Source organism: Pleurodeles waltl, chromosome 12, assembly GCF_031143425.1.
Source record: "Pleurodeles waltl isolate 20211129_DDA chromosome 12, aPleWal1.hap1.20221129, whole genome shotgun sequence".
Lineage (NCBI taxonomy): Eukaryota > Metazoa > Chordata > Amphibia > Caudata > Salamandridae > Pleurodeles > Pleurodeles waltl.
Genome location: NC_090451.1, coordinates 88711136 through 88736586, shown reverse-complemented (window position 1 = coordinate 88736586; position 25451 = coordinate 88711136). Strand labels below are relative to the sequence as shown.

Here is a 25451-nt window from a genome sequence, read left to right as displayed (position 1 = left end):
GACCCCGGGCAACTGAAGGGGTCTCTTCAGGACCAAGTCATCTGTCTAAGTAACTTACATGTCAGTATCAATCCGCATTATGTTTATTCTGCAGACAATTCCTGAGTCATCAATCCTTGGCTTGGCAGTAGTCGCTATGGAGGTGTGGTCCAAATCCCACATAGGATCCCAATCTCTTCCCAACTCCTGTCCTACTGGTACCTGGCGATCACATCCATCACAACGGCCATAGGCCCCGAATGCCCCCAGTAGGCCCCCACCCCAAAAGTCCCACCAAACGAAAACTGACTGAGTACGAGTGTCTTAGCATTGGGAGGATATTTATTAAGAATACACACCTTTAGTACACACTGTGCAAGATTAGTTGAATCACCTCTGAAATTAAAAAACAGTACATCATCAAAAACACACCTTGTAAATCAAAGTCATTACTCAAATTTCAATTTTTTTAACTAAGGATCCAGTCGCAACCCGAACCACCGTTGGACCACACAGGTGAACCAAACTTCACCTGTATCCCTGGGGGGGGGGGAGCGGCTCCAAAACCTCACTGTACCTTGTCCTTGTGCTCCAGGTTCCGCTCCCCCACCCCCAAACACCAATCTGCTGTGGGGGTGCAACAGGGTGTTCAGGAGTGGGAGCCTCATGCCCACCCCAACGACCTGGGCACCCTAGCCCCCAAGCTTGTGTGTACATCCGTCAGTTGGTTCAGGTTTGCAGGATCCTACCCTGGTTGTTATCTCTGTTGTTATCGTAGGTACCCTGCTTTGGGTACCCCTCAGTTGTTTAAGGTGCATTTACACCCTACCACCAGTACTTAATTTGTGCTTGTTGTTTCTGGTGCTGAGCACCGTCACTTATTTTTGAGGGCCGGGGCTTATTCTTCTGCCTCAAGCATTTGCTGCGAGCAAAAGACACATATGGGAAAGATGTAGGAAGGGAAAAACTAAAACGTGTCACAAAGAGAGAAAGCAGAAAGCTGAAAGAGTGAGCTGAAGGGGCAGGGAGTGGCTTTATATGAATTGAAGAGGCCCGAGATGGCGTCAGGATTACGCTGCCTCAGTATTCCGTGTTCCCACATTTAATTGCAGCAGCCCAGGCTTTATGACAAGGACTTTGAGCATGGCACGTTTTTATTGACAAATTAAGCACTGCCTGCCGCCTGAGCCGCATCCACCAGAAAGTAGGAATCCACTCGGGGGGGTACATAAATACCCCCCAGGGATGCGGCACAGGCCAGAAGTGACGCGCTCCATGCGTGCCCACCTTCCTATGCGCATATCTTCTCCTTCGGCCCTGCCTGTCTCGTGAGACTGGCGGGCAGACGTTACCCTGCAGCAACGCCGGACAGGCATATGAGGCCGGGGGCCACGGCGGCCCCGGGTCCTAGACGCCATGCCCCCCCCAGATGGGGAGGCACTCTGGCACCATCCACATCCAGCGTGCAGAATCATGTGTGCCGCTGACTGCATCTACATGCGCTTTACGCCATGTATTATGTCAGTTGTTTCATGAGTACACATGTGCCAATGACACAATTTACAATAGACACGTGGTAGATATAACAATGTACGTGCAAAGCATGAAAGCCTACTACTGCTTTCCCTTTGAAATTAGAATCTTCTGGTTTCTGTGAAAACAAGTCAAAAAGCTCACAAAAGTATGTCTTTCTCATAGTTATTTGATCAAAGTAGGCCTGACCTTAAAAGCAGTGCTGTGCTTTATGAATATGTCTCCTGTAGACAGATTTTATATCCATCAGGCTTCCCAGGGCCCAGGTTCGCTACACGGGCCCGCTGGGTACCGCTGACAGAACACTTTGCAAACAGGTCCAACCTGTGGCACTGAGAAGGGGCCGGGCCCAGCCTCCTGACTGCTTAGTAAGCTGACGGTGGAGCCCCTTTCAGAAAATGCACGAGTTATTGTACAATTAGAGGAAATGGCAATTAGCAGCGCTGACGACCCCGTTTCAGGTGTAAATGACTTCGCTTGTGCAAGTTATTGTTCAAGTTTCAATGATGCGCACAATGTGCTATTGAGTTGATGAGGGTGCGCGAGCTGAGAGAACGACGAACGTGTGCAGTGTGTTTTTTAAGTGAATATTAGACTGGTGTTGTCCTGTCACTGTACCCCTCCCCCCACAGATGCATGCGGTGTGTGGGGGTCAGCCACCTCTCCCCACTTAGGACACCTCTTCTGGAGGCGGCGCGCTGCAGGCCTCCGCGCGTGCAAAGATTAGTGCGCCATTAATGTCTGTGAAGTCTCTTTCCCGCCATTCCTTTCTCTCGCGAGAGTTAGCCGTCGCTGGTAACACGTGAGCTTTGGTGCGCGAGCGAAAGCGCAGGCGCTCTGGGTGTGTCGCGCGGACATTTGGGAGCATGCTGTGCGAGTGGATTCGAAGATTTTCCTCATGAGTGACTCGACGCTCGCGAAGGATGTGTATCAACTTACATTCGTTCTGCAAAGTACTTACAACGAAAGGCACACTTAAGCAGGCTTTTGTGTATATTTTTAAAATACACTTACAAAGTTGCAAGAAAAGAAAATCTCAGTTTTGCATACTTCTAACAATGCACACAAAATGCTGACCTAATTTGCAAAAAACCCCAAAGCAAATGCATTTTTCCATATATTTTAGGGCTCGAGTTAGAATTAAGATACCTTTGGAATCTCACTTTGGCATGACTGGCCACCAAGGCGGAGGTCACATTGGATGGGGTGAATGGATGTATGAACCCCAGCGCAGGGCAGTAGGCAGTTGCAGAGGGGACCAGTTGGTTACCTGAGGAGTCCGTTTGAAGGACAGATGTCCAGGGGAACAGAAAGTGAAAGGTTTCCTCCTGGGCAGGTACACATTGGCCTAGTTTTGATGCAACAGAGGAATCCTGCTCCAAGGTAAAGACAATGCTTGGCAGTCCAGGCTAAACTGCTCCTACTGGAGCAGGGTCAGGAATTTGCTTATGGCTGGGTCCAAACTGAGGTGGCATGGTGGCCAAAATAACGATGGAGTGGGATGTGGCCAGGGTAATTATCAGTGGCTTGGAGAAATCAATTATAACAATCTCTTTTGTTTTGTACACTTCAGAATGCAGCATCATCTGCATTCACTGCTTCCTCAGGCCTACGGACAACCTCAGGAAGTAGGAAAAGTGGTGTAAGTGCCAGAGGAGTAGTCATCAATCCACTCCACTCTCACATCTAAGGTCTGTCAGATCCCAGCGGAGGCGGAAAATTATCACTCGCCTTTCCACATAAGGCCTAACTTTACAAAACATTTTCACTGCACTTAGTGCCACACACAGTGCTTCAATTTATGCGGGTACATCTGAAAAGGAAATATCTGTCTAAATATAACATTTAATTGCACAAACATTACTTTTTTTTTTTTTAGCAGTTTTATGCAGCCCAAACTTGGCCCAAGAGCATTAGAGCTCTGTACAAGAGAACCGCACAATTGAAGGATGTTGATCCATGGCAGGGAATTGAACCTGGTTTTTCAGTCAGACATGTGCATCTTACCAGCAAGGCCACATTCCCAGACACTGAAAACACTCTCCTCTACTTGGGGCCTGGTAAATGGGAGGAGTGAATACTGTGCTACTTCCCAGTTCACTGATTTCTGAGCAGGGAATCATCAATTTGGTTTCTCACTGCTGTGACGTCACAATATTACATAAGAGGCGCTTGAGTCCAGTAACCCTGTTATACACGGGTTTTATGGTTAGTGGTGGAACCATCTGTAATATGTTTTCGTAGCTAATTGTTCGGCTGTCCGTATTGGACAGTTGTGCTCATCTAGTCTACTAGTAATTGCACATAATAAGTGTCCTGCATTTGTTGTACAAATAAATATTATAATATGCCGAAAATGTTAATAAACAGATTTTTTTTAAAAAGAGGCGCTAAAGTCCAGGGTCTGTGGTGATTCAGTTGTGTACTAGCCATACACAACAAAATACAACTGTAAATCTTGATTTACAACACCATTGAAGCCTGAGCCTGCATTGTGAGATAGCAATGTCCCAACTTGTAATTTTGAACTCAAATCTCCCTCAAATTGAATTGAGATGATGCAGTCTTTGAAGCAAGGCCAAGAAATTGATTTAAAATCCAACATGGAGGTCTGTTTGGGCGGGTTAGACGTCGTCTGGCCGGCGGCTGGACAAGCGTTCACTGAACTGGAGAACTTCAGGCCACGGTGCCGGGGCGTTTCACACATCCTTCAAGAGACCATTAATCTACACCCGGGATTCACCAAATATATTCAGATTATGCTTTTTATCTTATGAAAATGGAGAGTAAGCATTTCTGCAGAAAGTACTTCTTATATGGGGGGAAGAAGAGCTTAGGACTCGGACTTCCAGAAAGGGCTCCATCGTTATTGTGATTATGAAGATATTATGATTATCATTATTATTATTATTACTAAGTATTATTATTATTATTATTATTATTATTATTACTAAGTGTTATTATTATTATCATTATTATTATTACTAAGTTATTATTATTATTATCATTATTATTATTACTAAGTATTATTATTATTATTATTATTATTATATTACTAAGTATTATTATTATTATTATTATTATTACTAAGTATTATTATTATTGTTATTATTATTGTTGTTGTTGATGTTGTTAGTAATATTATTATACTAAAATTATTATTATTATTGTTTTAATATTAGTTTATATAACAACATAAGAGAACGATTATAGCAGCAACATTAATAATACTGTTATTATTATTATTGTTGTTTTTAATATTATCATTAGTAGTAGTAGTAGTAACAATAATAATAATAATAAAAACGATAATAGCAGCAACCATATTAATATTATTATTGTTGTTATTAATATTATTGTTAAGATTTTATTATTATTGTTATTATTAATACTATTGTTATTATTATTAATAATAATAATGATGATGATAATAATGATGACATAACATTAAGAACGACAGTAATAGCGGCAACAGTAATATTATTTTGTTTAATAATAACAAGTATGCTAATGATAAGAATATTACTCATAATAATAAGAACGATAATGATAGCAGCAGTATCATAATAATATTAATAACACTATGGTGGAAGTTATTTTAAAATTACTATTGCTGCCATTATTTCTAATACTGTGGCTACACGTATTGACATATCGGAAAACGAACCTGCGCACGCGCCCTACACGGATGTACGTCACCAGGAAGCTATGTGGCCACATAGAAGGAAGGGGCCGATGCCGAGTTCCTTTATAAAGAAGAGAATACCATTTTCTCATCGTCGTTGAGTGGTGATGTCAAAGCTGAGCCACAATTTTGAAAACATGGACAAGTTGTTATCCAGGGATTGCAGACTTCCATGTTATATATATAAATATAGACGGGTAACTGTGAATACAAGGAATGTTTTTCCATCTAGGGATCCAGAGTGATGTCACTGAGTGAAAGAACATAGAGGAACCATCACAACATGAGCTGATGCGTATGGGCCCTGCAGTGTGTATACAGCAACACATATATCTGCCCTTCTGCCACTCACGCCCCAGCCCTCCGGCCATTCCCCCATCCCCACTGAAAAAAGTGCCTAGCATCCTGGCTCCATCCCACACAGCCCCTCAACATTACCCTCCACTCACAAGTACCCACCCCCCTCACCATTGCCCTCCACTCACAAGAGCCCACACTCCCCTCACCATTGCCCTCCACTCACAAGTACCCACCCCCCTCAGCATTGCCCTCCACTCACAAGTACCCACCCCCCTCACCATTACCCTCCACTCACAAATACCCACACCCCCTCACCATCACCCTCCAATCAGAAGTACCCACCCCCCTCACCATTGCCCTCCACTCACAAGTGCCCACCCCCCTCACCATTGCCCTCCACTCACAAGTACCCACCACCTCACCATTACCCTCCACTCACAAGTACCCACCCCCCTCACCATTGCCCTCCACTCACAAGAGCCCACACTCCCCTCACCATTGCCCTCCACTCACAAGTACCCACCCCCCTCACCATTGCCCTCCACTCACAAGTACCCACCCCCCTCACCATTACCCTCCACTCACAAATACCCACACCCCCTCACCATCACCCTCCACTCACAAGTACCCACCCCCTCACCATTGCCCTCCACTCACAAGTGCCCACCCCCTCACAATTACGCTCCACTCACAAGTACCCACCCCCTCACCACTACCCTCCACTCACAAGTACCCACCCCCTCACCATTGCCCTGCACTCACAAGAGCCCACACTCCCCTCACCATTGCCCTCCACTCACAAGTACCCACCCCCCTCACCATTGCCCTCCACTCACAAGTACCCACCCCCTCACCATTACCCTCCACTCACAAATACCCACACCCCCTCACCATCACCCTCCACTCACAAGTACCCTCCCCCCTCACCTTTGCCCTCCGCTCACAAGGGCCCACCCCCTCACCATTACCCTCCACTCACAAGTACCCACACCCCCCTCACCATTACCCTCCACTCACAAGTATTCAAAAATAAGGTCCCTGGTTCCCTTCCTTAAACCCCACACCCACTGTGCTTTACCAACCTCTCCACTACTTCTATTTTGTAAAGCATGGCCTCCTGCCATCCAAATCCACCACTCTCTCCATTGCCCTCCTCTCATCAAAACACAATAATGCCACACTGCCACCCTGCCCACCACACTCTGTACTTCCCACACGCAGCACCGCATTGGCAACTGCTGTATGTGTACAATTCCACAAAATCTGTTTTTTTTGTCCACCTGATCTATGGTAAAAGTTCTGAATCGTCCCTATGTGGTTAATTCCTTCCACCAGCATTAAAGTGCAAACATTTACACATGCAATCTGTCTGAGGCGCGATAATCTGCGGATACTGATCCTGTAATGCTTAGCGGAGTCATCACCGCTTCTTCCATATAGTAAGAGATTACAGCAGTTCGGCCTTGGATTACTCGAGGGAGTGAATGGATTAGTTGCGGATCTTGTCCCTGGGACCTTCCTCCGTGGGCAATGAATTGAGGTGGATTCACAGCACTGGTCAGGTGACCGTCTGTGCAGACTGAAGTTAAGCTCTTAGTAATTCCACAAGTCATCTTAATAAACAGATGCCGCAAGACTCTTGAGTGAGTAGGAAAGGAATGGTGGCTACAACTGTACAAAAAGGGAAACAGTATTTTGAATTAATTTCATTCACTGATAATCACCTTAACCCACATTTTATTTAATATGTGTTTTTTTGGCTCGTCTATGCCAAATGAGACAGGAAGAACCATATGCAAATAAGCAATTGTCCTGCTCCCATAGGATCCGTCTCTCCCAATCTGTTACGTCACAAAACCTCTTGGACCAATCAGTAAGGAGTAGCTTGAGTTATTTTCGTCATAGCATGTTTGGTCAACTGTCAGAACTTTGAGGTAAGCAAAAGCCTTTGACAGAGGTAGTTTCAAGTTAGCCACATCAGTTTCATGTCATAATCAATCGTCTCTACTCAGCTAACCAGTGCCAGTAAACAGGTTGGGTTGAATGTTGAAATATAACTACAGAAACATTAAACCATATTTATAATTTTTTAGCGCCGCTTTTTGACGCAAAAATGATGCAAACTTGCAAAATACAATTGTATTTTGCAAGTTTGCGCCGTTTCTGCGTCAAAAAATGACGCAAATGCGGTGCTAAAAAAGTATAAATATGGGCCATTGTGTTTAAATATCACTGACAAACTATCGAGGACCAAAATACTGAAAAGCCAAGAGGATATAAGTATTAATGTAGTCTTCTTAACTCAACTTTACCTCTGTAGACATACTTTCTTGATATTTTGCTCCTCAATATTTTAGCCAGGATATTCTGGTGGCACAATATTCTGTAGTCGATGTTGATGTAAAATACTGACAAGTTCTCATAATACTACGGACTAGCCAAATCCACAGATCAGCTGGCTAAGAAGGCAATGCCCTGTTTCAGCGGCAATTCTGTCGCAAGGTTGTCCTGATTCTCCATCCTCTAATGGCCACACCAGAGTTTGTTCTGTTCAGGCAAGCCGGTCAAAATATTTTAGTACACAAGCGATCGCTAGGCTTTCGCCCCAAAAATAAATGATGTGAGAAAAAGCTCGCTCATCCAATAAAATGTCTTTATTTTTTTAAATTTGCATCTGCAGACTGTCCACAGACCTAGATTCGTGCATCACCCATGGACTAACACTCCTGAAACCTCTAAATGTAACCCTGTCAAGTCTACCTGACATATTATTGTAACCCTAATTTAGAAAAAATACTGAGTGTATTTACATGAAACATCAAAGGCACTTCCTTGAGTAAAGTTCTACTTTTATATGTCATGCCAAGTTTGATGTTCTACCAGTGGAAGGCAAAGATGTATTTCCCCTCCCTTCATGATGCATCTGTATGAAATGTGTCTAGCAAAACACAAATCATATGATTTTTGGGGGAAAGATTTAACCAAAATATTAAGAAGGCGAAGAAGGCTTTTCAATAGAAACTCAGACCTAAACTTAACTGCCCATCTGCTGTCACCAGTGTTTAATATTTTTATGCGTATGTACTAAACTGGGGTAATCCCACATTTGTAGTTATGGCGCAGCTGCACCTTACAGTGAATTGGCACTTTTTAATTTGGCTATAACTTTTGACCGTGTGAAGAGCTTTGCACCAAGTTCGGAAGTAGCTCAGTGTAATGTGCTATACAGGGAGTGCAGAATTATTAGGCAAGTTGTATTTTTGAGGATTAATTTTATTATTGAACAACAACCATGTTCTCAATGAACCCAAAAAACTCATTAATATCAAAGCTGAATATTTTTGGAAGTAGTTTTTAGTTTGTTTTTAGTTTTAGCTATGTTAGGGGGATATCTGTGTGTGCAGGTGACTATTACTGTGCATAATTATTAGGCAACTCAGCAAAAAAAAATATATACCCATTTCAATTATTTATTATTACCAGTGAAACCAATATAACATCTCAACATTCACAAATATACATTTCTGACATTCAAAAACAAAACAAAAACAAATCAGTGACCAATATAGCCACCTTTCTTTGCAAGGACACTCAAAAGCCTGCCATCCATGGATTCTGTCAGTGTTTTGATCTGTTCACCATCAACATTGCGTGCAGCAGCAACCACAGCCTCCCAGACACTGTTCAGAGAGGTGTACTGTTTTCCCTCCTTGTAAATCTCACATTTGATGATGGACCACAGGTTCTCAATGGGGTTCAGATCAGGTGAACAAGGAGGCCATGTCATTAGATTTCCTTCTTTTATACCCTTTCTTGCCAGCCACGCTGTGGAGTACTTGGACGCGTGTGATGGAGCATTGTCCTGCATGAAAATCATGTTTTTCTTGAAGGATGCAGACTTCTTCCTGTACCACTGCTTGAAGAAGGTGTCTTCCAGGAACTGGCAGTAGGACTGGGAGTTGAGCTTGACTCCATCCTCAACCCGAAAAGGCCCCACAAGCTCATCTTTGATGATACCAGCCCAAACCAGTACTCCACCTCCACCTTGCTGGCGTCTGAGTCGGACTGGAGCTCTCTGCCCTTTACCAATCCAGCCACGGGCCCATCCATCTGGCCCATCAAGACTCACTCTCATTTCATCAGTCCATAAAACCTTAGAAAAATCAGTCTTGAGATATTTCTTGGCCCAGTCTTGACGTTTCAGCTTGTGTGTCTTGTTCAGTGGTGGTCGTCTTTCAGCCTTTCTTACCTTGGCCATGTCTCTGAGTATTGCACACCTTGTGCTTTTGGGCACTCCAGCTCTGAAATATGGCCAAACTGGTGGCAAGTGGCATCGTGGCAGCTGCACGCTTGACTTTTCTCAGTTCATGGGCAGTTATTTTGCGCCTTGGTTTTTCCACACGCTTCTTGCGACCCTGTTGACTATTTTGAAAGAAACGCTTGATTGTTCGATGATCACGCTTCAGAAGCTTTGCAGTTTTAAGAGTGCTGCATCCCTCTGCAAGATATCTCACTATTTTTGACTTTTCTGAGCCTGTCAAGTCCTTCTTTTGACCCATTTTGCCAAAGGAAAGGAAGTTGCCTAATAATTATGCACACCTGATATAGGGTGTTGATGTCATTAGACCACACCCCTTCTCATTACAGAGATGCACATCACCTAATATGCTTAATTGGTAGTAGGCTTTCGAGCCTATACAGCTTGGAGTAAGACAACATGCATAAAGAGGATGATGTGGTCAAAATACTCATTTGCCTAATAATTCTGCACTCCCTGTACTCTGGAATGTCCATTTTTGTCCAGATTTGAGGTGGAGAAAAAGGAGGCAGTAAAAGTGTAGTTTCTTATTTTAACTCTCATAGGGAATATTGCGGGCACCTACAGGCTGAACTCCTGAAGAGATCTACACTTGGCATGAAAGTAGAACTTTACCCGGAGAGCGCGCTTTTGTAAATTCATTCAGTTTGTTTGAGATATAAACCTTCAAAAAATTTGTACAGCAGGCTTTAAGGGGTTAACACTATTGTATATCTATGTCGTTAGCAGTTTGCAAATCCTTGGGGAAAACAGAAATTAAAAAAAATCTTCTGTACAAAAAGTTAAAAGGCCACAAATGCTGGCAAGTGTTTTGTGACTTGGAGTAACAACTACAAAAATCTTTAAATTCTTTTAGAGAAAATGAAATAATAAAACCTCTGATCATGATCGGACGCTCTGCGGTTCCTCTCAATGCGCCATCTTGATACCAGCTATCACATGGAGATAAAACATCTTTACACAAAAACTATACAAAAGCTTTACATGAAGTTTAGCCCCCTGGGTTTATTCCATCCAGAAAATGTGTCCATTGTGTTTAACGTCAGGATAGCAAGCTTCCTTGAGCTCCCTTAACTGAGAGGAATGCCTAATGAACTAATACATTTCTTAATATGAAAGAAAGGTGTGTCCAAGTCCCTAGATAGATAGATAGATAGATAGATAGATAGATAGATAGATAGATAGATAGATAGATAGATAGATAGATAGATAGATAGATTCACTATTTTGTTCAATAACTAAAACTAGTCAAAATTATATTTGCGAGCTATTAGAGAATCAGACATGGACATTGGATGTATGCATATATTTGTTAACAACTAATGTAAATAACACCGACTCTAAATTCAGCATCTTGTTGACGTGTGTGCATATTTTAAAAGAAATAGGAACAAAGATCAATGAGGAGTTGTGAAAAGTTTTACTCGGGTACAAATTGAATTTTCTTATAAAAAATGTGAGAAGGTAAATTTGTAAGGGATGTCCACTCTTCATTTAGTGATTTCATAGTATGTTTGAATTGAGTGTGATCATAGTAGTAATAACCTCTTTTCAAACACTATTTACGATTTGATGAGATTGGTAGTAAATTGGGTAGTTTTTGGCTTTCAGAAGGCCGTAGGCAAAAGTCATGAGAAGTGTTGGCTGGTGGTTGATGGAGAACAGCAATATGTGAATAACATTACAGCTGAAGTTTGTGTCCCAGAGGGTATGGAATTTATTGACTTACCTAGTTATCCCTTATTGTCTGGTGGAGTGCACCACTGGAATTTTCGAAAAAGTATATGTTTCCCATGAAATTGAGTATATCACACCTCCTGCTGGAGGACTGATTCTAAGGTGGAATTGCGTGGTATGGATCTGCATGGGGTTACACTGCATCATGCAACAACAGATATAGAGCTACAGGAAGTGACATCATACGATGCCTTATATCTGTTTATGTCACAGGAGATGGTCACAATCAACTTTTAATAACGGTGGAAGAAACACAGTTTAATCTTTGACACTGATATCAAAGAAAGTGACAAGAAATGACAATGGAGTCTGATGCGGGCACAAGAGGAAACACCACAAATTAAATTAACAAATACCACAGAAGTATAACATAAATTAAATAATGTGCTCTCAGGTCTGATTGAAGGAGATGCAAAAACGCTGCTCATCACTCCACTCCCACAGTCGTGAAAAGCATCACAAATACAGTGTATGCATGAGGTCTCCCAGATAGAGTGTCCAGGGTGAGTGTCACGAGACAAAGAATCACGATCCACAGCCAGACCAAACAAAAGGGTCCAAGAAGCTGACCTATCCTGACCCACCCAGGAAGATTTACTGAGGAAGTTGACATGATCCCTAGTTGGACTGCAGGTACCCTTAGTGGTCAGAGATGAAGGATGGACAAAAGCCACTGAAAGGTGAGGAGCGCTTTGAAGGCTGGATAAGCGCTATCAGGACAGGGGTCCTTGGCAGCCTGGACACGAGTCTCTAAAAGGATGAGGCTATGGTGGCCAGATAGGGCCTCAGAAAGCTGAAACGGGCCTCTCTGAGTCTAGGCATAAGCTCTTACCCAGCATTCACGACAGAAGCTGTCTGACAACAGGACAAGGGAGGAGGAGAGGGCACAATAGATACCCTTAGATGCTGACTTTGGTCCCTCAGGAGCTGGTCAGGCCGGGAAGGCCCTCAGATGCTGCAGGATTTGTAAGGCTGCAGATAAGCCTTCAGAGGCCGGGCTGGCCCTCAGATCATGTAAGATTTGTAAGTCATGGCCATCAGATCCTGTAGGATTTGTAAGGCTGCAGATGAGTCCTCAGAGGCCGGGGTGAGGCCCTCAGAGCCTAAGGCTTTTTAAGTCATCAGATGAGCCCTCAGAGGCTGGGCTAGCCCTCTGGTCCAGTAGGATATGTAAGGCTGAAGATGAGCCCTCAGAGGCCGGGTGGGGCCCTCAGGTGCTGCAGGATTTGTAGGGTTGCAGATGAGCCCTTAAAGGCCGGGGTGAGGCCCTCAGAGCCTGTATGATTTGAAAGGCTGCAGATGAGTCCTCAGAGGCTGGGCAGGGGGCATCAGATGCTGTAGGATTTGTGAGTCTGAATATGAATCCTCAGAGTCCGGTCTGGGGCTCTCGGATCCTGTAAGATTTGTAAGTTGGAAGATGAACCCTGAGAGGCAGGGGTGGGGCTCTCTGGTCCTGTAACATTTGTAAGGCTGCAGATGAGCCCTCAGAGGCCGGGCCGGCCCTCAGATCCTGAGGATTTGTAAGTCATCAGATGAGCCCTCAGAGGCCGGGAAGGCCCTCAGATCCTGGAGGATTTGTACAGCTGAAGATGAGCCCTCAGAGGCTGGGGTGGGGCCCTCAGATCCTGTAGGGTTTGCAAGACTACAGATGAGCCCCCATAGGCCGGGCTGGCCCCCAGATGCTGTAGGATTTTTACTGAAGATGAACCCCCAGAGGCCGGGCTGGGTCTCTCGGATCCTGTAAGATATGTAAGTCATCAGATGAGCCCTCAGAGGCCGGGCTGGCCCTCTGATCCTGAGGATTTGTAAGTCATCAGATGAGCCCTCAGATGCCTGAGGATTTGTAAATCATCAGATGAGCCCTCAGAGACCTGGAAGGCCCTCAGATCCTGTAGGGTTTGAAAGGCTTCAGATGAGCCCTCAGAGGCGGGGGTGAGGCCCTCACAGCCTGCAGGAATTGTAAGGCTGCAGAGGAGCCCTCGGAAGTCGGGGTGGGACTCTTGGATCCTGTAAGGTTTGTAAGGTTGCGCATCGGCCCTAAAAAGTTGGAAACGAGCCCTCATCTGGGCTGACATGAATGTGTTAATTACCATGGTAAACGTAATGTTTTACCAATGATGGGCAGCCTCCCTCCAAAAGCTATTTTGAAAGCATTTTACAGTGGGTTGGAAGGTCACCTTTCGCAGTGCCGTTTGACCCAAAATGTCCCATGTTCATCTTGGTAACGAGCTGTGATGACTTTTTCTCAATCCACAGTGCTGGGGGCGTAAGTGGGGAGTGGGGGGTTGGTGGGGAGGACTGTGGGCCTGCTGCGGAGATCTGTGGCTAATTCGCCGATTTAACCCTGGATTGAAGGTCGACCTATTTAGTCGTCCTTAGATTAAGTCTATAAAATGAATCCCGTTGACTCGGGCTGCCTGTACAGCCTCGGATTAAAATCGCCAAGAAGGCAGCCCAGTGCGTCTCTTATGTTAAATATATGTGGAAACACTCTCACCCCTTATTCCTGTTACTTTTAAACCCCTTTCCTCCTGCATTTCTTTGACGGAGGGGGGGGGGGGGTGAGACGGGGGAAGGGGGGGGGGGGGCAGCTCAGAGGGTTAAAGTGATCTGGCGGAGCGTTGCACGTCTGAATTGTGAGTTGGGTCCGGGGTCTGTAATTAAGTTATAGCCCATATTTATACTTTTTTTGCGCAGCACTTGCGTCATTTTCTGACGCAAAAGCGGCGCAAACTTGCAAAATACAATTATATTTTGCAAGTTTGCGCCGTTTTTGCGTCACAAAGTGGCGCAAATGCGGCGCTACAAAAGTATAAATATGGGCCATAACGTCATGGCTTGTTGTCGGAGTATTACCAGTGTGTGAAAAGGTGGTTATGTGAGTGGTGGGTGCGTTATGTAACAGCACAGCCCGGGCAGCCGTGCCTGCTCCGTCTTTCAATAGGCCAACAGGCCATCGCGCCCGTGCCTGCTCCGTCTTTCACCTAGCCGCCTAGCTCCCTGCCTGCTCCACCTTTCGCCTGGCCTCCTGTCTCCATGTCTGCTCTGCCTTTCACCTGCCCACCTCGCCCCCTGCCTGCTCCGCCTTTCTACTGCCCAGTTCGCCCCCTGCCTGCTCCGCCTTTCAACTGGCCACCTCGCCCCCTGCCTGTCACCTGGATTCCTGCCTGCCCCGCCTTTCACCTGGCCTCCTTGTCCCCTGCCTACTCCGCCTTTTACCAGGCCGCCTGGCCCCCTGCCTGCTCCACCTTTCATCTGGCCTCCTGGCTCCCTGTCTGCTCCGCCTTTCACCTGCCCACCTCGCCCCCTGCCTGCTCCGCCTTTCTACTGCCCAGTTCGCCCCCTGTCTGCTCCGCCTTTCAACTGGCCACCTCGCCCCCTGCCTGTCACCTGGATTCCTGCCTGCCCCGCCTTTCACCTGGCCTCCTCGTCCCCTGCCTACTCCGCCTGTTACCAGGCCGCCTGGCCCCCTGCCTGCTCCACCTTTCATCTGGCCTCCTGGCTCCCTGTCTGCTCCGCCTTTCACCTGCCCACCTCGCCCCCTGCCTGCTCCGCCTTTCTACTGCCCAGTTCGCCCCCTGCCTGCTCCGCCTTTCAACTGGCCACCTCGCCCCCTGCCTGTCACCTGGATTCCTGCCTGCCCCGCCTTTCACCTGGCCTCCTCGTCCCCTGCCTACTCCGCCTGTTACCAGGCCGCCTGGCCCCCTGCCTGCTCCACCTTTCATCTGGCCTCCTGGCTCCCTGTCTGCTCCGCCTTTCACCTGCCCACCTCGCCCCCTGCCTGCTCCGCCTTTCTACTGCCCAGTTCGCCCCCTGCCTGCTCCGCCTTTCAACTGGCCACCTCGCCCCCTGCCTGTCACCTGGATTCCTGCCTGCCCCGCCTTTCACCTGGCCTCCTCGTCCCCTGCCTACTCCGCCTGTTACCAGGCCGCCTGGCCCCCTGCCTGCTCCACCTTTCATCTGGCCTCCTGGCTCCCTGTCTGCTCCGCCTTTCACCTGCCCACCTCGCCCCTTGCCTGCTCCGACTTTCACCTGCCCACCTCGCCCACCGCCTGCTCCGCCTTTCACCTGGCTCCCTGCCTCCCCCGTGGACGGTCCCTGAGCAGCATTAGACACCGCCTGTCCCGGTAATCCGAGCCCCGGATAGACGGGGCGGAGCTCAGCACAGGAGAGCCGGGGCGGGGAAAAGGAGACACTCACTCCTAGTGAGCAGCAGGAAATCTTTCACACGATCTCCTCCCCGCCCGCCCCTCCCTCCAGGAGAAAACAGGCCGGAGAAAGTGCCGGCACCTTTCCCAAGAAAGCCATTGCGGTCTGGGCAGAGAGGAGGACCCTGTCAGCACTGCTGCGAGAGGCGCGGGATCTGGCAGTGCTGGGGCAGAGATCTGGCAGTGCAGGGCAGAGATCTGGCAGTGCTCGATCTGTCAGTGCTGGGCAGAGATCTGGCAGTGCTCGATCTGTCAGTGCTGGGCTGAGATCTTGCAGTGCTGGGCAGAGATTTGGCAGTGCTGAGATCTGGCAGTGCTGGGGCAGAGATCTGGCAGTGCTGATGTAGGGATCTGGCTGCCCTGAGCAAGGGATCTGGCAGTGCTGATGTAGGGATCTGGCAGCCCTGAAGTCGGGATCAGGCTGCACTGAGGCAGGGAGCAGCAGGCAAGCTGTCAGGGGCTCCCCAGGGGCATTCCCCCCATATATACTGAAGCCCAGGTCGCTCTGAGACCCCTGCACATCCATCCGCAGAAGGGAAAGCCTGAGAGGTGTGCCCGCCCGAGGGGGGTCCAGATGCGTCAACGCGGGATCACACGCCCTGCGTCATCCTTGGCGCTTGAGTACGTTTAGCACCTTGGCAGGACGATTGGCATGCAGAAGGATCCCTTAAGTTTGACGCAAACCCCTGTCATTGCTAGCAGTGCACATCAGATCCTGCAGCACTAATGGGAATTCGGTACTAGAACCCTGGCTTCCAGAAGGATCCCTAAGAACTATTGTCAATGTTAGTGTGGTGCACTGGAACCTGACACGGAGCGCTAAACTCAAGATTAGAACCCTGCATCAATGACTGGAACTTGGCATTAGACAGCGGCTCCCGGAACGATTCATTAATGTGTTGAAGAACATTGTCCTCTTCGGCATTTTGCGTATAAACCTTGCGGAGCTCGGACTTCATTGAAACCATGGGAAGAAGACTCCTTAGGGACGTTGAAGATCATTGCTCAGTGTTAGCATTCTGATTTGGAACCTTCAGAGAGCTCTGGATTCGATATTAGAACCTTGAAACCATGACAGGAATTTCGCAGTAGAACCTTGGCTTCCAGAAACATTCCATAGGAACATTGAAGACCATTGTCCATGTCAGCATTCTAATTTGGAACCTTGAAGAAAGCTCCGAATTCGAAAATAGAACCTTGCAACAACGTCGGGAATTCGACATTAGAACTTGGTTTCCAGAAGAATTCCTTACGAACAGTGATGAACATCGTCAGAGTTTTGGGATCTACAATCCTGCAGCATAACATGAAATTGAGCACCAGAACATTGCCGTGATGTGACTACTTGCTATGGAACTTTGAGGAGCATTTAGAACATGTTATAATCTTTACTACAGCTTGAATGACCGGTGTTAGAGCCTCACACCTGATCCGGCGATTTGGCAATAGAGATGGCATCAGAACTTTGAACGTACATTAAAACTCTTATTCGCACAATGGGGGTCTAGATTTGGTGAGAACAAGCTTTCACCTCACTCTAGAATTCAGTAGTGAATCTAGAACCTTCCAGTAAAACTGATAATTCGACTGTAGAACTCTCAATAACGTATCAAATGGAATATTAGAACTTTGCTGCAAAAGAATTCTGAATCAGAACGTTAATCAACCGAGCTCGTCATTTCCAGAATTCTAGTCCTGGAAGGTTCTAGGGCAGATGAGGCTTTGATGTACTCTAGGAGAGCGCCTGTCCAGACCAAGAAATCTGGGGACTTGAAGCAAAAACAACAATATTTAGAGTTTATACCAGCGGTGAGCGTTTGGATATAAAAACGATTCGACGGACAATCCATCAAGAACATGTCTGGGTCAAACGTAGCGGTGCAAAGAACATAGCTAACAGGTCACCTCCAAACAGGTGAAACACGATCTCCCCCCAAACATCCATCACCGCGAGCAGAGCTGAATGTAAACCTCGGTGCAGCCCTGGGAGGTCCTGGCACGGGGGTTCCCCGGAGGGGGCAGTGATCTGTGGGGTCCTGCCCATGCTGGCTGCATGCACTGGCCAGAGGCCGGATGGGGGGCACCTGGCGACCATGGGGGCCAGTGGTGAGGAGGACCCGCTGTTGGGGGGCAGAGGCTCTGAGCTGAAGGGCTGATCCGTACGTCACCCCCCGAGGAGCGGGGTCCTGTGCCCACCCAATGGGTGGCATGGGCAAGCCTGGGCACCCCTGTCTGCTGCCGCCACCGGTGTTCGAGCGCCTGGACCCACGCAGAAGACGACTCTCGGGCTGAAGGTGGGTGTGTTGGATCTAAATATCACTTTTTTATTGTTTAATGATTGATTGAAGCTTGGTGTGTGGTGGGCAGGACTGGTGCTTTTTCCAATCTTCAGATATTATGGCATTTAAGGAAATGTACCGTGTGTGGATATAGCGCTTTGTACTGGTGCCTAACTGGTTTGATGGATATTTTGACAGAAACATGATGTTAGGGATCACACAGTGCGTTTAACTGAAGATGCCAAGATTAGAACTCTGATATTCAAGTTACATTGTCGACAATTTGGCCAGACTCAAATATAATATACGTTTATTCGTTCTGTTATGTTTTGTTACGCTGGGTTATGTTAAGATTCAGTATTTATGTAGAGTTGATATTTGAAACCTTGTAATTTCAAATCGACCGTAAAACACTCCTGGTTTTATGAAATTTGATAAACTAGTCTTTCTGCAAACTCAGGATTTAAAAATCCAGTAATTGTCACATGGGGCGCATTTCCACGCACATCATGCTGCCCTTGTTCTGTTTCCACAGCGCGGCAGACAAAAGAAGAGAGGTGGGGGGGGGGATACTGTGTTTTACACACGGTCACACAATGTGTCAAGTGACGTAGCTGGGATTAAAAGAATCCATAACGCATGGCTCTCTAGACAGGCGCTGAATGGTTTGCTCCTCAGACCACTCCTCGCTGCCGTTCCCTAGTTCAAACGTGGAAAGCGCCTAGAGGCCATCAGCGCCTCAGTTCTGTAGTCTCACAGATGCCAAGGTCTCAACTGCCTCTCTTTTTATACCTCGCTCGGAGCCCCCCCAGAGTTCAAGGATTCCCCCCCCCCCCCCCCCCCCCCCAGAAAAACCCGAGGGATATCTGGTGAAAATGGTGCTTTGCTCACGCACCCGCTCACCCCCCTGACAGAACACCTCGGCTCACACACGTCCCTGCACTTTTAAGGCGCAGCGGGCACTTCATGGAAACCCGGGCACGTGTTAGCAGCACGGACTGTCCTGCCCTTGGGCTAATCTCACTTTTTCAAACTTTGCCGATTTTTATTAAAACAGCATAGCACATTCCGTGCTTTTTACAACTTTAAAGCGTAATAATGCGGGCTAATGCGGACCAGCGTAATCACTGACAGCGCCTTTTCGCTATTCCGTCACCTAAACACATATGAATACCATCTGGGCAAAAGTTGCATCTTTTTAGTACCAGTTTATTCCCTTCCCGGAGCCCCTGGCATCTCAGAGGCAACCAGTTTACCCCTCACAAAGACTCTGCCGCTGTAAGTCACCGAACGCGGCCCCTTTTTGGCAACTTTTGATGCACTCGAGACCGATTTTATTTTAGTTCAACCTGGCAAATTATGCGGCAGAGGGTGCAATATGTGGCTGGGTGGTAAATTCATTACTATGCTGAAGGACACTTCAGCGGCTGAATGGTATAACTACTGCGGCCACGCGGGCCGTGGTTTCAATGATTCTCGTCATGGTTTCAGAGCGCTTGGAAGTGACATGGTAACACTACGGTCTGTAGCATGATAAGACAATAATGAATAATTACAACAAAAAATCTAATGTTAACATTTTTTAATACTAATATCACTGATTATTATTAGAACAATTAAGTGCAGTTGCTGAAAATTCTAACTTTATAGCCAGGTAATTGTTACACACAGAAACCCGGTCTAGCTGTTTTTTAAACACTTAGCACCGTAGTGGGTGAAAGGATGAGGTTTAATTTGGCTTAGAATCCTTCATTCACCCTACCTCCAGCCACCCGAGTGCCCTTGGGTGAGCAGTGCGCTCGGAGGCATCGCCTGCCCGGACTCTCGGCGCTGTAATAGAAACGCAGTCGTGAAAGCAGGGCTATTATTGCGGGCGTTTCGTGAGGGGGCGTGGCTCGCGCGGCGCCTCGGGCCGGGCCGGGGAATGTGTTTGTTTACCACCGGGAAAGTTACGTGATTTCCCGTTTCTCTCCGCTCCGAAAAGGGTAATCAGTTTGGTTACCTTTTTTGGTCAATTCAACAGGATCTTTTTTTCTCAACCTGAAATTTATGTATCAATTTCTTGGTTTTAGAAACGCACTTATTTATTGATCGTTTTAAGGCATTTTTGTGTTTCGCCAGTGTCTACAGGAGGACTGAGGAAGGGTCAGTCTTACCTCAGACACATAGGACTTCTGAAACCTGAGGTTACCGTGGCAGCGTCCTTTATTTACGTACATTTCTTGTAGAGGGACGTACACCAAGAGGCAACTAATGCACCTTTGAGCAGGGAAGGTGTTAACGATGAGAGGTGTGGGGTTTGGGGACGCTGTAGGGGTTCCTAAAATGTACATAATCTCTAAATTTAAATTTTCCGGAATAAAAAGCACATCGAATCGCAGGTTGATGCACTGTTGCAACCAAAAAGTCGGCATCTTTCGTGTTGGTCCTCAGCCTTTCCAGGCACATTTACTTACAGTACAACGTGAGCGTGTGACCTCTGACCCCCGCTGTCTGGAGCCCTCACATCCTGTGAGGCGTGCCACCTCCACTCTGTGGGCTGAGCTGAGGAACCTCTAGCGGTGGGACTCCTCGTAGACGGTCTCTTCCACATCTCAGCCAAGAAAAATACTGGAGGCGCCTCACCTGGTATAACAAAGAGTCCCCAAGAAGTCTGGCTTTGGTGGTGGCAAAGGAGTCAGATCTTGGAAGGACGGTGATCTAACCGCAAAGGGCAGAGATTGAACTGCAGCCATGGAAGAAACGCGGCTAGAAGATGTGTCCTGGACGCAGGACCATTCAAGGTCTCCGATGGGGGTCACTGACACAATATCGGAAACAAACATGTGGTGTGGGCAGAATACTGAGTCAAAAATACCGAGGACCAAAATATCAAGAAGGCAAGTGCACATTTCTAAATATAGGTTTTCTATTGTCAATTCCATATTTACATATACCATATATATATATATATTTTTTTCTTTTGTCAAGGTGCGTATATGTGGAGTTATATATAGTAAAACTTTGGTTACCTATAGAAACTTACCTTCACACCTTCACAATATTTTTGTCGTATATATACTTGACACACTATTATGTCCCAGGGTATTTTTGGTTCTGATATTCTATCTAAACACCTTCTGATGTCCTTGAAGATATTGTGCAGAATGTTATCCTGGCATGGCTTAGCTTAGTACCAAGGTTAATTCATTCCTGTTATTGCAAGCATCTCAGAACAAATCCCACTTTGGAGACATCAACCCCCAGATAGTCTGACTGGGTGTGAAGTCAGCTCTGCACTGTGCAGTTATGTAGCAGAACCTTCAGATGTTATGAAGAAACCAGATGTAAGAATTGCCGGGGAACAATCAGGAGATTTAGCGTGTGTAATACCAACACAGCGGGTCTACAGCCCCGCCCCTTCAGTGACAATGGGGGCGGGGTCTAAACCTCTTTACTACTCTGTGGGAGGGGCTTTAACTTCTGTGGCAACTGTAGGGCAGGGAATTTAACTGTGTAAGTGGGACGGAGGGACTTATCCTCTATGTGACTGTGGGTGCAGGACTCAATTTTGTGTTCACTGTAGCTGAGGGTTTTTAATTGTCATTGGTGAGGAAGGAGTAATACAACTTTTATACTTTGGGGAAGGGCCTTTAACTCATGGGGAAACCATAGATGAGGGACTTTAATTGTGGGGAGATTAACCTAATCCTCTGTGTATCTGTTGAGAGGGGATTTCACTCCTGGACTAACTCTGGGTGGGGATCTAACTGTGCATGTGTGTGAAGCAGGAGGTACCCCCATACATAGACGGGGGTGATGGGCTTTATCTCTGTGCACCTCTGGCCTTGGCACACAGCATTTCTCTGTAAGGTTGTGGAAGGGACATTAATTCATAGTGAAAGCCTGGGTGCAGCTGTGTACATATCTGTACCAGAAATCCATTATTTCTGTGCTTTTGTGTTTGAGGCGCTTTATCTCTCTAGTTGTGTTTATGTGTTTTACCTGTGCCACTTTAGATACGAGAATTTACATGTGTGTGTAACCGTGTGAGACATTTTGGACTAGTCACTGTGTGAGAGGTTTTCACACAAAGTGTAACTGTGGGTATGATACTTGAAAGTGAGTACTTTCAGAGAGAGGCACTCACTTGCCGCTATAGTGGACACCACGGGTTACACTCTTTGAAGCTCTACCTAACTGTGTGTGAGAAAGTTTCACTTTGTGTGAATGCAGATAGCAAACTTTAACACGTCATTGGAGTTGACAAGATAAAGGTATTTCTTAGTTTGGGTTATAAACTTTCAATCTCATTGTAACTATTAGAGGGGGGCGAATAACTCTTTGTGCAACTATGGAAGAGGGATTTTCACTCTTAGTGTCACTCAGAGAGGGGCAATAGCTCTTGGTGTAACTATAGAAGAGGGATTTTCACTCTTAGTGTAATTCTTAGTGAGGAGCAATAGATCTTGGTGTAACTACGGAAGAGGGATTTTCACCCCTAGTGTAACTCCTAGAGAGGAGCAATAGATCTTGGTGTAACTACAGAAGAGGGATTTTCACTCCTAGTGTAACTCCTAGAGAGGAGCAATAGATCTTGGTGTAACTACGGAAGAGGGATTTTCACTCGTAGTGTAACTCCTAGAGAGGAGCAATAGATCTTGGTGTAAATACGGAAGAGGGATTTTCACTCGTAGTGTAACTCCTAGAGAGGAACAATAGATCTTGGTGTAACTATGGAAGAGGGATTTTCACTCTTAGTGTAATTCTTAGTGAGGGGCAATAGATCTTGGTGTAACTATGAAAGAGGGATTTTCACTCGTAGTGTAGCTCCTAGAGAGGGGCAATAGCTCTTGGAGTGACTTAGAAGAGGAATTTTCACTGTTAGTGTAACTGTTAGAGAAGGGCAGTAGCTTTCGGTCTAAATATGGAAGAGAAATTTCCACTCTTACTGTAATTCCAAGAGAAGGGCAATAGCTCTTGGTGTAACTACGGAACGGGGAATTTCACTCTTAGTGTAACTGCTTGGGAGGGGCAATAGATCTTGATGTAACTACAGAAGAGGGATTTTCATTCAGTGTCACTCAGAGAGGGGCAATAGCTCTTGGCGTGACTACGTAAGAGGGATTTTCACTCTTAGTGTAACTCTTAGTGCAAGGCAATAGCTCCCGGTGTAACTATGGAAGAGGGATTTTCACTCTTAGTGTAACTCCTAGAAAGGGGCAATAGCTCCTTGTGTAACTATGGAAGAGGGATTTTCACTCTTAGTGTAACTCCTAGAAAGGGGCAATAGCTCCTGGTGTAACTATAGAAGAGGGATTTTCACTCTCAGTGTCACTCAGAGATGGGCAATAGCTCTTGGTGTAACTATGTAAGAAGGGTTTTCATTCATAGAGAGGGGCAATGGCTCTTAGTGTAACTACGGAAGAGGGATTTTCACTCTTAGTGTAACTCTCAGAGAGGGGCAATAGCTCCTGGTGTAACTATGAAAGAGGGATTTTCACTCTTAGTTTCACTCTTAGAGAGGAGCAATAGATCTTGGTGTAACTATGGAAGAGTAATTTTCACTCTTAGTGTAATTCTTAGTGAGGGGCAATAGCTCCTGGTGTAACTATGGAAGAGGGATTTTCACTATTAGTGTAACTCTCAGAGGAGCAATAGCTTTTGGTGTAACTATGGAGGAAGGATGTTCACTCTTCGTGTAACTCCTAGAGAGGGGCAATAGCTCTTGGTGTAACTATGGAAGACGGATTTTCACTCCTAGCCTAATTCCTGGTGAACAGTACTAGCTCTTGGTGCAGCTATGGATGATGTATTTGCACTCTGTGTGACTCTTAGCGATGAGCACATAACTCTTCCTGTAACTATGGATGGATCTCTTCACTCCCTGTGTAACTCTTGAAGAGGGGCTATAGCTCTTGGCGTATCTATGGATGAGGACTCGTTACTCTCAATATACCCACGAGTGAGGGGCATTCATTTAAATTTACCATTGGGTTGGAGGTTTTTAAGTAACTTTATAGGAAGAACTCTAACCCTTAGGGTATGCCCTTACTGGGTCCGTGGATGAATGGCTTTAAGTCAGGCTAGGCGTGGGCGAGGGTGCCTAATTCTTGGTGTTGTTGTGACTGAGGGGACTGACCTTGTCTGATTGTTGATGTGGAACTGTGAATGAAGGACTTCAACTTTGTGTAGGTGTGAGAAAAGTTCTTAACCCTCTCTCTCCCTCTTGGCAATGGACTTTAACTCTTGCTGTAACGATGGACAACAGGCGTTAACCCTAGGGTAACACAGGCAAGGAATTGTAATACTCTGTTACGATACCTCTCTGTGTAAATGTGGATGAGACTCTCCACTTCTGAGTAACTTCAGGAATGGGATTTCAATCATCAGGTTAGTTATTTGTGAGATACTTTATGTATGTTGGGGGCTCTGACACTTTGGCCCGTATTTATACTTTGTTAGCACCGCGTTTGCGGCATTTTCTGACGCAAAAGCGGCGCAAACTTACAAAATACAATGGTATTTTGTAAGTTTGCGCCGCTTTTGCGTGAAAAAGTGGCGCAAATGCGGCGCTAAAAAAGTATAAATACGGGCCTTTGTGTGTCTGAGGGCGAGGGCACTATGGGGTCATTCTGACCCTGGCGGCCGGTGGCCGCCAGGACCACCGACCACGGGAGCACCGCCAACAGGCTGGCGGTGCTCCCACGAGCATTCTGACCGCGGCGGTTCAGCCGCGGTCAGAAGCGGCAAGTCGGCGGGCTCCCGCCGACTTACCGCTGCTCGGGGGAATCCTTCATGGCGGCGGAGCGCGCTCCGCCGCCATGAGGATTCTGACAGCCCCTACCGCCATCCTGTTCATGGCGGGAAACCTGCCATGAACAGGATGGCGGTAGGGGGTGCCACGGGGCCCCTGGGGGCCCCTGCCGTGCCCATGCCAATGGCATGGGCACGGCAGGGGCCCCCGTAAGAGGGCCCGCAAAGTATTTCAGTGTCTGCCTTGCAGACACTGAAATACGCGACGGGTGCAACTGCACCCGTCGCACCCCTGCAACTACGCCGGCTCAATTCTGAGCCGGCGTCCTCGTTGCAGGGGCATTTCCTCTGGGCCGGCGGGCGCTCTTTTGGACAGCGCCTGCCGGCCCAGAGGAAATGTCTGAATGGCCGCCGCGGTCTTTTGACCGCGGTGCGGTCATTTGGCGGCGGTACTATGGCGGACGGCCTCCGCCGTCCGCCATAGTCAGAATCACCCCCTATGTCTTTAACTCTGTACTACTACTGGGAGGAATTTAACCCACTAACTGTGGGTGAGGGACATACTCTGTGTGTGAAAATGTGGATGGGGGTTTTTAACTTTCAATGTAACTGTATGTGAGGGACGTAAACTCTGTGACTCTTAGGGTGAGATGTGCAGTTCTGTGTAACTGTGGACA

The 25451-nt window shown here is 46.8% G+C and overlaps 1 protein-coding gene across 2 annotated transcripts in view; it reads left to right on the top strand.

Annotated features, from left to right (window-relative positions):
• The first annotated feature begins 15775 nt into the window (after window positions 1-15775).
• Window positions 15776-25451, top strand: part of NRTN (neurturin) — a 134293-nt gene continuing 124617 nt past the window's right edge. The window contains exon 1 of one of the 2 annotated variants that reach the window (XM_069217104.1): window positions 15776-18054. The gene's annotated coding sequence lies outside the window, so the exon portion shown is untranslated. The remainder of the gene's footprint in view (window positions 18055-25451) is intronic. The other variant, XM_069217103.1, reaches the window with a different exon arrangement.